This window comes from Callithrix jacchus, chromosome 15, assembly GCF_049354715.1.
Source record: "Callithrix jacchus isolate 240 chromosome 15, calJac240_pri, whole genome shotgun sequence".
In the NCBI taxonomy this organism is placed as follows: Eukaryota; Metazoa; Chordata; class Mammalia; order Primates; family Cebidae; genus Callithrix; species Callithrix jacchus.
Window position 1 is genome coordinate 73,753,735 of NC_133516.1, and position 13,488 is coordinate 73,767,222.

At 48.5% G+C, this 13,488-nt stretch overlaps 1 protein-coding gene across 5 annotated transcripts in view; it reads right to left on the reverse strand.

Annotated features, from left to right (window-relative positions):
- EEFSEC (eukaryotic elongation factor, selenocysteine-tRNA specific) overlaps positions 1-13,488 on the reverse strand; it is a 260,592-nt gene that overhangs the window by 16,741 nt on the left and 230,363 nt on the right. The gene's annotated exons all lie outside the window — the stretch shown is intronic.

The window sequence follows — 13,488 nt, forward strand, 5'->3', positions numbered from 1 at the left end:
CATGGCCATGTCTTCCCTGTCTTCTCCAGATGAGCTTCCCCACTCAGTCACCAGCCAGTGCCTAGCACCTCGAGGTTGGAAACACGTTTGGGGGTCATCTGGGAGGCTACCCCAACACAGAAGGTGTGGGGTTCTTTTGCCTCAGGGAAAGCTGGTATCCTAAAGAGCTCTCCATAGCTCTTCCAAAAGAGCTCTTCCAAAAGAAATGAAAATTCTTTTCTTGCCTTTTGGAATTAATAAGCACAGCAGCAGCCACTGCTTTAGAGGGCAAGGAACTGTGGTTTGGAGAATTCCATGCACAGGCCAGGCAGTCTGTGCATTCATTTGGTGAATAATGCTAGCAAACACCTACTCTGTGCAGGCATGTGCCAGGAGCAGGGCTGCAGAGGTGGAATCACCCAGGCCTAGTGCAGGTGTTCTGGCAGGAGACAGGTGATGCCAACACATCTATGTGTTGTATGTCAGGTGGTGCCACTGCTCTCGAGAGTAGAGTGCCAAGAGGGCGTTTTGCCCTTTAAGACAGTGGTCAGCAAAGGGCCCAGGGTGGGATGACATCTGAACAGGGACTTGTGAGGGGTGAGGACACCAGGAGGGAAGAACACCCAGGATGAGGGCACCAAGCAAAGGCCTCGAGGGCCAGTGCTGGGGCCAGTGTGTGGGGAGAGCAGGAGATGGAGCCAGGTTGATCACGGGGTGTGTGGGTGTGTTTGTGTGGGTGCCTTCGTGGTGTAGAAAGCGGGGCCCCTGCTAGATCTGCAGAGGGGCTGGGTCTGGCTCCTGAGGACAGGGGTCCTCTGACTGCCTTGGGCCCTGGACACAGACCACAGCACAGAGCAGAGAGAAGAGGTAGACTGTGACCGCTACATCCTGCATAGCTTCCAGCCCAGGCCTGCAGGGCCCCCTGCAGCATGACCATCTGTAGAGAATAGCAAGTGAGGGCCTCCCTCTTTCAGACACCAAAGCCCAAAGCAACTAACATTCTGGGTTAGGTTTTTTCATTTGGGAAAGGTGATTCACATCTGTTTCACCAATTCTGTGGTGGTCAAAGCTCTTTATCTCCCAAAATACAGTGGCAAAGAGGCACAAAGTTCCCTTCCCCACACGCACCCCTCCTGGTCCTGGCTGTGTTCCTTCATGGGCCCAACCCCATCTCACAGCCAGCTCTCCTGGGCAAATACCGCCTCCTCTAGAGAGTACACGTTAGCTGAGCGGACAGGTGAGAGGATGAACAGGGAGAAGTGACTACACAGATCGTTCCACTGAATGACCCCCAAGTCCCACTTTTGTCTTAATCATGACCTTGAGTTGTCACAACGTAAATTATATACAGGAGAAACAGTCCCAACTATGGGACTGTTCATGAGGCAAAGCACTTTCACAAGACACGGATAAATGCAATGATAGGAGAAAAATTTAGGGCCAGTGCCTCCTATTTTAAAATAGGTTGTGTGGCGGCAGCATACCCATGACACCGGGCCTCCCTGCCTCCAGGACCCAAATCCAAATCCATAGCACCTTATGGGTGCCGCCAACTCAGCCACCCCTGCAGCTGGACTCCCAGCTTCTGCTACCAACATGGAAAGAAGGTGGGGCTGGATCCACATGGGCTAGGCTTGACCAGCTAGGTGCTCTCTCAAGATAGTGAGTTAGCATCTGGGGTCTGCCTTGCCCATTCTGCTGGAGCAGCCTTAGTCCACACATCACTCTGCCAGCAGACGAGGGTCTCAGGGTTAAGCTAACCTCCTTTTCCTGAGGTTGAATATGCCATGCTCACTGTTGGGGTGGGTCCGTGAAACAACACTGTCCAGTGAAAACCAAAAACTCTCCTGATCTTCCTGTAACTGGACTGTGTTTATAAACCAGGCTTCCTGTGGCCAGGCTGCCAGCCCCACCCAGTAGTTGTGGGGTCAGGGGTGGTCAGGGCTGTTCCCAAGTGCCCAGGGTGGGCCTCTCCCAGGGGCTCTGGGCCTGGCTTTACCACCAGCCTCTGTGTGACTTAGGAGGCCATGTGGGCCCTCTGGGCAAACTCTTCATCTGGCAACCAAGGCTGAACAGAAAATATGTGTCTGGGATGGCTAAGACGGTGCCAGGTAGGACCACACTGTTGGGGGAATGTGGACATCAGATGACCTTCCATGTCCAGTTATGTCTGCCCATCCCCCACCAAAGTGCCTGCCAGAGTGGCAGGGGACCCGGCTCCTGTCTTCCTCCTCCACAGGACTGAGGTCCTCGGCTGGAGGAAGTGGGTCTTAGCCAGCCTTTTCCAGACAGGCACAGAGAAGCACTGGGTGGCTGTTAAGATGTGAGGATGCTGTGAGCAAAGATCTGGAAGCTCAAGTAAGGAGCAGCCATGAGGGTGCCGGGAGAAGGAGGCCTCCATATGTGCGTGGGACTCCATAGGTGCACATTCCTTTCCCCAGCCCCAGTCGAGCCCATAGGGAGGGATCTTGGTGGCACCACAGGGGCCGGCCCAGTCTGGCCCTGCCATCCAATGCTGAGCATACGTGGTCAAGACCCTTCTTCACACCAGTCCACAGCCTCCTCTCCCATTCTGGGCTGAGCTGAGGAGAAGCCAGAAGCCAACTCAGTCCAGGCATTGGTTCTCTCTGGGGTAGATTTCTCACACCGTCGGAAGGCCCACCCGAACCCCACTTCACCCATCAAAACTCTCTGACACCCCCCAGACTTCCCAGATCTTTCTCAGCATCACTACTTTTGCCAGCCTGGGCTCATATGAGCCTTCGTGTCTTGCCACACAGCATCTTCATTTCTGAACTTTGAAGAAGGTGTGTACTCATCTTTCTTAAATAGTCAGAACCATGAGAAATGCCAGGACATGTGGATATTTTTATGAAAGGGAAACTCAAGCATGCACTGGGATGGGTCTGACCAGAAGGGACAGAACTGCTGCCTCTGTCATTAGGAGCCAGCTCTTGAGCCAAAGCCCTACCCTGCCCATGGCTCCCACACTCTTGTGGACCCTGAAGGCCTTAAATGTCTTCTTTTGAAGTGTCTGTTCATATCTTTTGCCCACTTTTTGAGGGGTTGTTTTTTCTTATAAATCTGTTTTAGTTCTTTGTAGATTCTGGATATCAGCCCTTTGTCAGATGGGTAGCTTGCAAAAATTTTTTCCCATTCTGTTGGTTGCTGATTCACTCTAATGACTGTTTCTTTTCCTGTTCAGAAGCTCTTAAGTTTAACTAGCTCCCATTTGTCTATTTTGGCTTTTGTTGCCATTGCTTTTGGTGTTTTAGTCATGAAGTCCTTGCCTATGCCTATGTCCTGAATGGTATTGCCTAGGTTTTCTTCTAGGGTTTTTACAGCATTAGGTCCTATGTTGAAATCTGTAATCCATCTGGAGTTAATTTTTGTATAAGGTGTAAGGAAGGGGTCCGGTTTCAGCTTTCTGCACACGGCTAGCCAGTTTTCCTAACACCATTTATTAAACAGGGAATCCTTTCTTCAATGCTTTTATCCAGTTTGTCAAAGATCAGATGGCTGTAGATGTGTGGCATTACTTCTGAGGCCTCTATTCTGTTCCATTAGTCCATATCTCTGTTTTGGTACCAGTACCATGCTGTTTTGTGTAGCCTTGTAGTACAGTTTCAAGTCTGGTAGCATTATGCCTCCAGCTTTGTTCTTTTTGCTTAGGATTGTCTTGGCTGTGCAGGCTCTTTTTGGCTCCATATGAGGTTTAAGGTGGTTTTTCCAGTTCTGTGAAGAAGGTCAATGGTAGTTTGATGGGGATAGTATTGAATCTATAAATTACTTTGGGCAGTATGGCCATTTTCATGATATTGATTCTTCCTAACTATAAGCTTGCAATGTTTTTCCATCTGTTTGTGTCCTCTCTTATTTCGTTGAGCGGTGGTTTGCAGTTCTCCTTGAAGAGATCCTTGACGTTCCTTGTAAGTTGTATTCCTAGGTATTTTATTCTCTTTGTAGCAATTGTGAATGGCAGTTCACTCATGATTTGGCTCTCTTTCAGTCTGTTATTGGTGTATAGGAATGCTTGTGGTTTTTGCACATTGATTTTGTATCCTGAGACTTTACTGAAGTTGTTTATCATCTTAAGGAGATTTGGGGCTGAGACAGTGGGGTCTTCTCATACAATCATGTTGTCTACCAAATAGAGACAATTTGGCTTCCTCTTTTCCTAATTGAATACCCTTTATTTCTTTTTCTTGCCTGATTGCTCTGGCTAGAACTTCCAATACTATGTTGAATAGGAATGGTGAGAGAGGGCACCCTTGTCTAGTGCCAGTTTTCAAAGGGAATGCTTCCAGTTTTTGCCCACTTAGTATGATATTGGCTGTGAGTTTGTCATAAATAGCTTTCATTATTTTGAGATATGTTCTATCGATACCTAGTTTATTGAGAGTTTTTAGCATAAAGGGCTGTTGAATTTTGTAGAAGGCCTTCTCTGCATCTATTGATATAATCATGTGGTTTTTGTCTTTGGCTTTGTTCATGTGATGGATTACGTTTATATATTTGCATATGTTGAACCAGACTTGCATCCCAGGGATGAAGCCTACTTGATTGTGACGGATAAGCTTTTTGATGTGCTGTCACATTCGGTTTGCCAGTATTTTACTGAAGATTTTTGCATCAATGTTCATCATGGATATTGGCCTGAAGTTTTCGTTTTTAGTTGTATCTCTGCCAAGTTTTGGTATCAGGATGATGTTGGTCTTTTAAAATGAGTTAGGGAGGATTCCCTCTTTTTATATTGTTTGGAATAATTTCAGAAGGAATGGTACCAGCTGCTCTTTGTATGTCAGACAGAATTTGGCTGTGAACCTGTCTGGATCTGGACTTTTTTTGGTTGGTAGGCTATTAATTGCTGCCTCTACTTCAGACCTTGTTATTGGCCTATTCAGGGATTCAACTTCTTCCTGGTTTAGTCTTGGGAGGGTGTAAGTGTCCAGGAATTTATCCATTTCTTCTAGATTTACTGGTTTATGTGCATAGAATTGTTTGTAGTAATCTCTGATAGTAGTTTGTATTTCTGTGGAATTGGTGGTGATATCCCCTTTATCATTTTTTTATTGCATCTATTCGATTCTTCTCTCTTTCCTTTTTTATTAGTCTGGCTAGCAGTCTATCTATTTTGTTGATCTTTTCAAAAAACTAGCTCCTGGATTTATTATTTTTTTTGGAGGGTTTTTGTCTCTGTCTCCTTCAGTTTGGCTCTGATGTTAGTTATTTCTTGTCTTCTGCTAGCTTTTGAATTTGTTTGATCTTGCTCCTCTAGCTCTTTTAATTTTGATGATAGGGTGTCAATTTTAGATCTTTCCTTGCTTCTCATGTGGGCATTTAGTGCTATAAATTTCCCTCTAGATACTGCTTTAAATGTGTCCTAGAGATTCTGGTACATTGTATCTTTGTTCTCATTGGGCTTGAAGAACGTCTTCATTTCTGTCTTCATTTCATTATTTATCCATTAGTCATTCAGGAGCAGGTTGTTCAGTTTCCATGTAGTCATGTGGTTTTGAGTGAGTTTCTTAAGCCTGAGTTCTAATTTGATTGCACTGTGGTCTGAGAGACTGGTTATGATTTCTGTTCTTTTGCATTTGTTGAGGAGTGATTTACTTCCAATTATGTGTTCAATTTTAAATTAAGTGTGATGTGGTTCTGAGAAGAATGCATATTCTGTGGATTTAGGGTGGAGAGTTCTGTAGACGTCTATTAGGTCCGCTTGGTCCAGATCTGAGTTCAAGTCCCGGATATCCTTGTTAATTTTCTGTCTCGTTGATCTGTCTAATATTGACAGTGAAGTGTTAAAGTCTCCTACTATTATTGCATGGGAGTCTAAGTTTCTTTGTAGGTTGTTAAGAACTTGCTTTATGTATCTGGGTGCTTCTGTATTGGGTGCATATATATATATTTAGGATAGTCAGCTCTTCCTGTTGCACTGATCCTTTTACCATTATGTAATGCTCTTGTCTCTTTTGATCTTTGTTGGTTTAAAGTCTATTTGATCAGAGACTAGGATTGCAACCCCCACTTTTTTTTTGCTCTCCATTTGCTTGGTAAATCTTCCTCCATCCCTTTATTTTGAGTCTATGTGTGTCTGCATGAGAGATGGGTCTCCTGAATACAACACACTGATGGGTCTTTACTTTTTATCCAATTTGCCAGTCTGTGTCTTTTGATTGGGCATTTAGCCTGTTTATATTTAAGGTTAATATTGTTATGTGTGAATCTGATCCTGCCATTTTGATACTAGCTGGTTGTTTTGCCCATTAGTTAATGCAGTTTCTTCATCGTGTTCGTGGTCTTTACCATTTGGTAAGTTTTTGCAGTGGCTGGTACTGGTTGTTCCTTTCCATGTTAATGCTTCCTTCAGGAGCTCTTGCAAGGCAGGCCTGGTGGTGACAAAATCTCTCAGCAATTGCTTGCTCACAAAGGATTTTATTTCTCCTTCACTTATGAAGCTTAGTTTCATTGGATATGAAATTCTGGGTTGAAAGTTCTTTTCTTTAAGGATGTTGAATATTGGCCCCCACTCTCTTCTGGCTTGTAGGGTTTCTGCCAAGAGATCTGCTGTGAATCTGGTGGACTTCCCTTTGTGGGTAACTTGACCTTTTTCTCTGGCTGCCCTTAGCATTTTTTCCTTCATTTCAACCCTGGTTAATCTGATGATTATGTGCCTTGGGGTTGCTCTTCTTGAGGAATATCTTTGTGGTGGTCTCCGTATTTCCTGGATTTGATTATTGGCCTGCCTTGCTAGGTTGGGAAGTTCTCCTGGATAATATCCTGGAGAGTGTTTTCCAGCTTAGATTTATTCTTCCCATTACATTCAGGTACACTGATCAAACATAGATTAGGTCTTTTCCCATAATCCCATATTTCTTGCAGGCTTTGTTCATTTCTTTTTACTTTTTTTTCCCGAATCTTGCCTTCTCGTTTTATTTCATTGAGTTGGTCTTCAATCTCTGATATCCTTTCTTCTGATTGATCAATTCAGCTCTGAAACTTGTGTATGCTTCGCAGAGTTCTTGTGCTGTGTTTTTCAGCTCCATCAAGTCATTTATGCTCTTCTTTAAGCCGGTTATTCTATCAGCATTTTGCCTAACCCTTTTCAAGGTTCTTAGTTTCTTTGCATTGGGTTAGAACATGTTCCTTTAGCTCAGAGAAGTTTGTCATTACCCACCTTCTGAAGTCTGCTTCTGTCAATTTGTCAAACTCATTCTCCATCCAGTTTTGTTCCCTTGCTGGTGAGGAGTTGTGATCCTTTGGAGGAGGAGAGGTGTTCTGGTTTTTGGTAATTTCATCTTTTTTTTTGCTTGTTTCTTCCCATCTTTGTGGATTTATCTGCCTTTGGTCTTTGAAGTTGGTGACTTTCGGATGGGGTCTCTGAGTAGGCATCCTTTCTGTTGATGTTGAAGCTATTTCTTTCTGTTTTTTAGTTTTCCTTCCAACAGTAGGCCTCTCTGCTGCAGGACTGCTGGAGGTCCACTCTAGACCCTGCTTGTCTGGGAATCACCCATGAGGGCTGCAGATCAGTAAGAGTTGCTGCCTGCTCCTTCTTCTGGTATCTTCATCCCAGAAGGGTACCCGCCAGATGTCAGCCAGAGCTCTCCTTTATGAGGTGCCTCTTTGGATATACAGGGGTCAAGGAGCCACTTGAGGAGGCAGTCTGTCTCTTATCAAAGCCCAAGTGCTATGCTGGGAACTCTGTTGTTCAGTTCAGAGCTTGTGGGCAGGGACGTTTACATCTGCTGCAGTGGAACTCACAACCACCTCTTTTCCCAGGTGCTCTGTCTGGGGAAGGTGGTGCTTTATTTACATGTCCCTGATGTGCTGCTGCCTTTCTTCAGAGATGCCCTGCCCAGCAAGGAGGGAGTCTTAGTCACAGTCTGCCTGCAGATGCGTTGCTGAGCTTCCAAGGGCTCTGTCCAGCTGCTGTGTAAACATCCTTGCAGTTTTGTTTACAAAGGTAAGGTTAGAACTGCCTCAGTAATGGCAGATTGCCTTAGTAATGGCAGACTGCCTCAGTAATGGCGGACTGCCTTGGTAATGGTGGATGCCCTTCCCTGGACAGACCTCAATCCTCCCACATCGAGCTCAAACTGCTGTGCTGGCTGCAGAACTCTCAAGCCAGTGCATTTCAGACTGCTGGTCTTTGTGGGGGTGGGACCCGCTGAGCCAGATCAACTGGGTCCCTACTTTCAGCCCCCTTTTTTTAAGGGGAATGTAAGGCTCTGTCTTGCAGGTGTTGTAGGCACCAGCTAAAACGGCCACCCAGATTTGAGCAAGTTTTTGTGCTGGAAACCCAAGGCGCTTGTTGGCCAGTGGGAATCTCCTGGTCTGTGGGTTGTAAAGACTGCAGGAGAAGTGTAGTATCTGAACCAGAGTGCCAGAGTGGTTGGAAAAGCCACCGATGGCCTCCACTGGGTAGGAGGGTAGGATCCTCCGGTCCGATGCACTTCCTGGGTGAGGCAGTGACCCACCCTGACTTGGCTTGCCCTTCTTGGGCTATACCCGCTGTCCAACCAGTCCCATTGAGATGCGCCTGGTAACTCAGTTGGAAATGTGGAGATCACTCCCCTTCTGCATCACTCTTGCTGGGAACTGTGCTCCAGAGCTATTCCTATTTGGCCATCTTTGATTTGAGTACACTTTCAGGGCATAGGTAGCCTGCAGCCTGCTAGGCTGTAGGTCATCTGAAGGAATGCCTCCAGCCTGTAGGTCATTCCTTCTCTCCCTGGGGTAGATTTCATGCATCCTTGGAGGGCCCACCTGAGCCCTATTTCACCCATCAAAAGTCTTGAATCTCCCCCAGGACTTCCCAAATTTTTCTCAGCATCACTACTTCTGCCACACCCATCGCTACCACTTCTATTTATTAAAGATTTCTTTAAATCAACTCACTTAACTCAATTAGAGAATATCATATTGCTGCCAGAAGTAGAAATCCAGTCTCCCTTGTCACAAACAGAGTATCTGTTAAAATCAACATGTGGCCGTGAACATTCTTTGTGGGCTTATTTGTGGAATACTTAGAGTTATTCTGCACATGCCCAGGGCAGATGTGAGCAGCCCACTTGGGGAATCGCTGCCCATGTTCCACCCTGGGACATTTCCTCCCTTAGAACCCGGTCCCCTTGGATTGTTCTGGGCTGACCTGCCTGTCAGTGTCATGCTCCAGGCCTCAGCCTCCTGCCTCTTGTTCCGCTGCTCAGCTTCAGGCCAGGGAGCTGAGGGTTGTGGGCACAGGGCCAGCTGCATGAGCCAGATCATGAGTCTGGGTGAGGCCCTTGCACTCTCCAAGCTTAGCCAATGAGTGGTGAAATGGAACTCAGAAGTCAACAAGGCAATTCCAGCACAGTCAGCATGTGCTGGGCACGTGGTAAATGTTAGTGGCCACTGTTGTTCTCATGGGGGCTGATGCATGGCATGGCTCACTGAGTTGGGTGTGGGAGGATGCTCTGCAAGCCACAGCCACACTCACAATCTGTTGCCTGTGGGTCAAAGTTGGCCCTTAGGTATGTTTGGTTTGGTCTCTTCATGCACTTTAAAAATTGTGGACTAGTTGTCAACATTTTAAAATGTGGGCCTGCATTCCCAACACAGCTGGTGGCTTGAGGTGAGCACAGGCTGCCCCTTCAGACAAGACACGTGGTCCCCATATACCACACTTTCTGTTCCCTGCTGCAGTCCCCCAGTTGGGCTGCTCTCCTGTGCTGTCTGCCTGGCCCCTGTGGCCAGCCCTGAAACCTACAGGTTTGGGTCTTGTCATAGGTCTGAGCTACAGCAGCTACTGGGACTGCTCTGGAGAGCCTGGGAGCATCTAGACTGCCTGCCACACCTTGGGGTGGCCCAGGGACTTTCTCTGGAAGAGGAGGGAACTGGGCTAGCTCAAGGTGCCTGGCAGCTGTGCCTCTGCCACTCCTTGTCCAGGGCCGGGAAGCCTGACATTCAGTGTCCCCATTTCTCTAGTTTTTGAGCCTGTGGAGTTTGGTAAAATCACAATGGTGGGACAGACTGCCTATATTGCTCTTCCCCACATTCAAACAAAACCCAGTATGAGCTTCCAGAGAGAAGCAGGGGGCAGCTGGGAGGTCTGGGACCTGTCCCACCACTGCTGCTTCTGTGAGGGCAACCTGGGGTCAGTCCTGCACCACTCTGGCCCTCAGTTATTTCCTCTGTGGAATGGAGATAGATAATACCGCCTTCCTCAGCAGACAGTGAGGAGGAGTCAGTGAGGAAACCCTGGTGTACCAGCCCAGCAGATGCTTGGGAAACCGTGACTAACTGAAGTTAAAGCTCTGAGAGACCTCTGAGGTGGTCCTTCAATGAGTTCTTGACCTTGGACACATTCCTCCTCTAGCCTCAGTTGCATACCCCAGGAGCTCAGGGGTATAGCTGCCTCAGGCCTTGTACCTTCCACTCTGTCCCTAGCAACTGGCATGGCTATGCATGTGTGGGCATGCTGGAGGAGATGGATGTCTGTCTACAGGGCTCTGGTAAGGCCCCCATGAGCTAGCAATGCCACCTGTGCAGGCTGGGTCCTGAAGACCTTGCTCCCATGGCCACTCTGCTCTAGTCTGCTCATCTCCATCCTGGGTCACCCCATTCTCCTGGAACCTGGACCCCACAAATCACCACTGAACCAATCCACTCACAACATGGCCCATAAGGTCTTCTGGAGTCTCCATCAGGCTGCTGAAGGGGAAACCCCAACCTCTTCCAGCACTTAGGTATTTGGTTCCCTTGCACAGCCTCCCACAGCCCAGCCACGCTGGGCAGCAGTGGTACCTTCTCTCCTGGGCAGAGCCACGGACCCTTCTTCCTGGAACAGCTCTCCCCAGGCTGTCTCTCCACTCTGCTCCAAGATGGAACTCAGTACTGCCTCCTCTAAGAAGACCTCCTCCTTAGCTAGGCTCTGTGCCTGGTCTTCCTGGGGCTTACCACTTTCACCAGAGATCAAAAAGAACTATATTAGCTTGGGAGCAGAATCTAGCCCCCACAGCATTTTTGAAGTATTTGAACTACTAACTCACCTTTAAAATAGGTCATTTGACATACAGTTCTGAACTTCTAGTTTGTCTTGAAAAGCTGGAAGACCTCTCTTTGGATTCCTACCCTGTAACAGTGGGTTGACGTGCACCCCAGGGCATACCAGCTACTCTCTGCCACTGCTTGTGTGCTGCTTCTTTTGCTTGAGACTGGCTCCCCTCATTTCTGTCACCTGCCTGTCCCTTGAAGGCATCTGTATCTGAGTCTGAGCCCCTCCTGTCCCAGCCCTATGGCTCCAGCACCTCTGACTCAGGGTCTGGCCCAAGGCAAAAAAGGGGGTGGTGTCCACCAGATGCTGGCTGATGCCTGCCAGGCCAGGGCACAGCCCCCTTGCTTTCCTCCTCCAGGAAACCCAGCATAATACAGAGCCAGGAACTCAGGCTCTGCGCTAGACTGCCAAGATCCCTTCCCTGGTCCAAGTGCAACTCAGCTGCATGGCTTCACACAAGACATGTAACCTGTCTGTAACTTAGTCTCCTCATTTGAAACATGGGAACCGGTTTGGTGTAAGGGCCAAGGAACTTCATGTAACAGAAAGTGCTTAGAACAGAGGCCAGCACAAAGCAAGGTCTAAAGAATGTTCACTATTTTTATTCTTTACCCAAATCACCCCCACCCCATTCACTGGGCACACCTTCCCCATATTCACAGAGCACTTATTGTGCCCTGGGCTCTGTTCCAGGGGTGGGAGTTCAGCATTGTGTGAGTTACCTCTGCAAGGGTGACAGGCTTGTAACCAATAGATGAATACAGGGGAAAGTTTTCGATAGTGCTAGGTGCTAGGAGGGCAGTACAGCAAAGACACAGAGGAATGGTGCTAAGGTCAGGGGTGCACTTTTGGAAGGAGTGTTCAGAGAGGCCTGAGGAGGTAGTGTGGGAACTGGGGCCTCAAAGGCAACTAAGTCTGAGGAACAGGGGACAGGGCTCAACTCAGGTCCTCCAGGAGGCAGGAAGAGGCTGAGGCATGGGGGCACCTCCAGCTAAGGCAGCCTGCCATCTCAGGGAGGTAGCAGGTGACTGCCCAGCACAGACCCCTCTGCCTGCTCCCTTGTGTGGACAAATGAGCTGGCTCGAATTTCCCTGCAGGGTCGGGGGAGTTGGGGAACCTGGAGGGAGAAGAGTAGGGGTTGCTTTTTCTTCTCTCCCTTTTTTTTTTAAGGCTCATCCTAGTATGGCTCTGAGACTATGGAGGGAGAAAGGGCAAGAGTTGAGAGTGGCAGGAATTTATGAGCTCAGAGTGCAGGCTGCCTTTGGCAGAGGTAGGGGGAGAGGCTCCTTTTGCCAAAACAATATTTAATTTTTTTTAAGGCAGCTACAAAGCCATGATTAAGCTCGGGGTCCTAAAACAAGCCCATAAAATCGAAAAATATTTATCTGGAAGGGTGGCAAGTCTAATAAAAGTTTTATGAATGTTTTACAACTGCCCTGTCAGGAAGCTGGCCTCTCACTCACCTCCCCCCGTCAAAAACACACCACACACACAAATGCGTGCACATGCACACACATACACAGACATACACAGGCACAGGCGCACCTGCATGGAGCCGAGCCCGCACAGCTCCTGCTGGTGCTGCGTCCCCTAGGCGCACACAGGCTGTTCTGAGACGAGGGCATGGGGCTGCCTCTCCCTGCACGCTCCCCAGTCTGCTGAACCCTGCCACTGTGTGTCTGCCCTGGGCTGGCTGGCACCCAATTTCCCATGACATTTGCTTCAAGGCCCAGGAGTCTGAAGGAAGTCTGATTTGAGGCCTTGGATTTCTCTCTACAAGCAGCCCAGAGGCGCTTACAGACAGGTCATGATGGCCCGGGCTTTCTTCTTCATAAAAACCCCAGGAGCTGGGCACCATAGCCCCATTCTAGAGAGCAGGAGACTCAGAGAGGCAATGGCCTTGCCTGGGGCTACCTGGGAAATGGCTTCACAGAGCCACATTCAGGCCTGTCTCCAGTGTCTCCTCCCGCACCGAGGTAGTGGATGGCAATGGCGTCCTCACGTGGCCCAGTGCAATTCCTTTCCACTGTTCTTCCCCTTGCTCCCTGCTGCCCCAGCCCCAGGCCCTCTGCTCTTTCTTCTCCCACTTCAGGGAAAGGAACACCTTTGTGCAGACCCCTCCCATAATGTCCTCCATGCCACCCTGTAGACTCTAAAGCCTGGGCCAGGTTTCTTGGATGCTGCTTCCTTGGAAGTGCCCTGAATTTCCTGCAGGCTCCACGAAGATGCCCTTTCTGTGTCAGACCTGCCTTCTTCCTCCAATGCCCGCAGCTGCACAGAAGCTCAAGCTCCCAGGCCTGACCAACTACCCCTTCTGTGGAAGCTCCAGGAAGCAGGCCTCTCTTGCCACTGAGTCCTAGCCTGAGCTGAGGGTTGGCATGCAGAGGCAACTGATGCATGAATGTGCAGACCTGGGGCTCCAAACCTGATGCTGCAGACGGCCACCCTGCCATTGCTGAGGCCACATGGAA